This window comes from Hyaena hyaena, unplaced genomic scaffold (assembly GCF_003009895.1).
Source record: "Hyaena hyaena isolate Hyena2069 unplaced genomic scaffold, ASM300989v1 scaffold_1579, whole genome shotgun sequence".
Taxonomy (NCBI): domain Eukaryota; kingdom Metazoa; phylum Chordata; class Mammalia; order Carnivora; family Hyaenidae; genus Hyaena; species Hyaena hyaena.
The window spans coordinates 21445-25122 of record NW_024082212.1 but is presented as its reverse complement, the minus strand read 5'-3'; positions in this window follow the sequence as shown (position 1 = coordinate 25122).

Sequence of the window (3678 nt, the reverse complement as noted above, 5' to 3'; positions counted from 1 at the left end):
CGTTAAATTTTTTAAACTACATTTTTCTTGCCTTTATTTCCTCATCAGTACCTCCTTTATGTCGACTACACTTACTATTCAATCACAGCTCAACCTTTAGCTCCACTTTCTTCCATTTCTTCTGCTAGATCTTTTCTTCTTTCCTTCCTTCTCCATTTGGAGAGTCCAAGATACTTCACTGAAAAAGGAACCCTTGTGCACTACTGATCAGAGTGTAAATTAATGCAGCTATTATAGAAAACAATATGGAGGCTCTTCAAATAATTAAAAATAGAACTACAATGTGATTTGGTAATATTACTTTTGTTATTTATGCAAAGGAAATGACATCACTTTCCCCTAGGGATATCTGTGTCCCCATGTTCATAGCAGGATTATTTACAATAGCCAAGACATGGAAACAACCTAAGCATCTACTGATGGATGAGTCGATAAAGAAAATGTGGCACACCAATGCACAGCATGGTGACTAGTTAACAGCACAGTGTTAAATACTGAGAAGTTGCTAAGAGGATAAGAGTAGACCTTAAATATTCTTACCATAACAATAACCAAAAAAATGGTAATTATGTGAGGTAAAGGATGTGTTCACTAACCTTATTGTGGCAATTATTTCACAATATATACATGTACCACACCATATTGTACATCTTAAACTCAGATTCTTTTGTGTCAATTATATCACAATATAGTTGGGGGGAAAAGATGCTCCACCTCATCCACTCAATTTCTAGCATCTTCAACCTTCATATTTAATAATTTTTCTTCTCTGCTTCTTCCTCCTCAATCCTCCCCATAGAGGAGGGGAGTCTTCTTTGCACTTCTGACATGCCAGCTATAGACTGAACTCCATCTGAGGACTTGCTTTTCTGTTACCCTCTTGTCTTTGAAGAAAACAGCTCCTCTTCCAGCAAAGCCAGTGGAGAGATGAGACCACATCATTCCTTCCTCCCCTCTTCATCCACAGCCCCTTCACCCACAATCCCTACTTGGGCTTACAATCCCATCTCTGGAGGCTGCAGGAACTACAAAAAGGTAGTAGGACAAGGGAGCAGAGAGAGACATGGGCTGCTACTTTCAATGGGTGGTGTGGAAGCCCTTTCTAAGAATGGGAGTGCCAGAGGCCAGGTCCAGCAGGTCCAGGGGTCCCTGAAGGATGGACGGTGTCGGCGAGAGAGGGAGTGAGAGAGCCCCGAGATTCTTTCTGATCACCAGGCAAGCATCTCTTTCCTGTCGGTTTTGGTGTCTTTATTTATAGGTCAAATGTTAACATGGCATCAGAAAATGGAGTTTTTACAATGGATAGTTCTCTGTGATAAGATGTTTTTGGAAATGTACAGAAACAGGTTTTACAGAAGTATTCTTGCAGAACTGTCCCAATTATAGTGAGCTTGAGTAACTAAGAAAATAACAGGGTATTCACATTTTAATAACACTAAAATTAAGACATAGGTTTGTAGATACTCTTATCCATCCTCATCACAGCTGTCAGGGTAAGGGAAGGTGTTTGTGAAATGTAGGCTTTAGGGAAGGGACATCATCAGTTAGCAAAGGTATATGTAGTAACTTATGTTCTGCTCTTATCTCTTCCTTCTCTCTAAGTTAGGCTCTTTGTCTCCGGGCAAGACTTGATTTTCCAGTTATGTTCTTTATGGCACCAGAGAGCCAACCATACCTTTAAAGAGTTTAGCTCATTTCCAATACACAGAATAGCCTCTTCAAGTGCATTTACCTTTGTGTCTAGTTTTATGACTTCTTGAATAGCTAGGGCATGAGAGACATTTTTGGTTAGCTGATTTACATGTTGAGCTGTATGAACACCTTGGACTAACACAACGGTAGAAACAAGATTGTACATGTAAAGGTCAATCTTTTATGAGTAAGGGTCATTAGCCTGTTCATACCTCAAGGGAAAGTACGGAGGGAAACAGGACCTGCTGGAGACACAATGTCTGTTCCCATAATCGAAAGAAGAAGATCCCATAATAAGTTCCTTCACAAGGTGCAATCATACCAGGGCCAGAATAAGGGGACAGGTCACTGCCAATATTGATCAGCAAGGTACCTTAGGGGTCAGTGCTCAAGCAGAAATAATTGAGTGGGGGGTGGATATCGGTCATCATCTGATTGGCAAGAGACCGTGCAAACTTACTTTAACCTCACCAGGAGTTTTCTCGACTAGTGGGCTCAGAATGGCTCCCAACATGGGGGTATTTGAATAGAGGCTGTGAAGACAATGAAGGAATGAACCACCTAACACTGGAGAAGCATATTTCAGGGAAGCCACAGAGAAAATGGAAATGTTCTGTGGCAGGAAGGTGCTAAGAGACTTCAAAGGATGGCAAGTAGGCCAATATGGTTGGAGGACAAGCAAGAGGCGGGGAGTGGTGTCCAGTTTACTTTCACAAGCCTCTCCCCTCCATATTAGCCTATATCACCCTGTCTGCTTGGAAAATATTTTCTCACTTTATTTTATTTTATTTTATTTTAAATTTAAATCCAAGGTTATTAACGCATAGTGTAATAATGATTTCAGAAATAGAATTTAGTAATTTGTCACTTATTTATAACACCCAATGCTCATCCCAACAGGTGTCCTACTTCATATCCCTTGCCCATTTAGCCCATCCCCTCAACAAACACTCCACCAGCAATCCTCAGTTTGTTCTCTGTATTTGAGAGTCTCTTTGTCTCCCTCTCTGTTTTTACATTATTTTTGATTCCCTTCTCTTATATTCACCTGTTGAAGTGAACATGAAGTCATATGATATTTGTCTTTCTCTGACTGACTTATTTCTCTTAGTTTAATACACTCTAGTTCCATCCACGTTGTTGCAAATGGCAAGATTTCAGTCTTTTTGATTGCTGAGTCATATTCCATTGTGTATATATACATACTACATATTTTTTATCCATTCATCAGTCTATTTGGGATATTTAGAAGGATATTTGGGCTCCTTCAATACTTTGGCCATTTTCGATAGTGCTGCTATAAATATTGGGGTGCATGTGCCCCTTCAAAACAACACTTCTGTATCCCTTGGATAAATACCTACTAGTGCAATTGCTGGGTTACAGTGTAGTTCAATTTTTAATTTTCTTTTTTTTACAAATAGTTTATTGTCAAGTTGGTTTCCATATAACACCCAGTGCTCATCCCCACAAGTGCCCTCCTCTGTGTCCATTTCCCTCCACCCCCCCACACCAATCAGTACTCAGTTTGTTCTCATCATTCAAGAGTCTCCCATGGTTTGCCTCTCTCCCTCTCCCCCACCATTTCCCCCCTTCTTCTCCCCCATAGTCCTCCGTGAAGTTCCTCCTAATCCTCCTATACATGCAAACATATGGTATTTGTCCTTCTCTGCCTGACTTATTTCGCTCAGCATAACACCCTCAAGGTCCTTCCATGTTGCTACACATGGCCAGATTTCATTCTTTCTCATTGCCATGTAGTATTCCATCGTATAGATAAACCACATCTTCTTGATCCATTCGTCCGTTGATGGACACCTAAGCTCTTTCCATGTTTTGGCTATTGTTGAGAGTGCTGCTATGAACATTGGGGTACATGTGCCCTTATGCATCGGCACTCCTGTATCCCTTGGGGAAATTCCTAGCAGTGCTATTGCTGGGTCATAGCAGCACTCTCCACAATAGCTAAAACATGGAAAGAGCCTA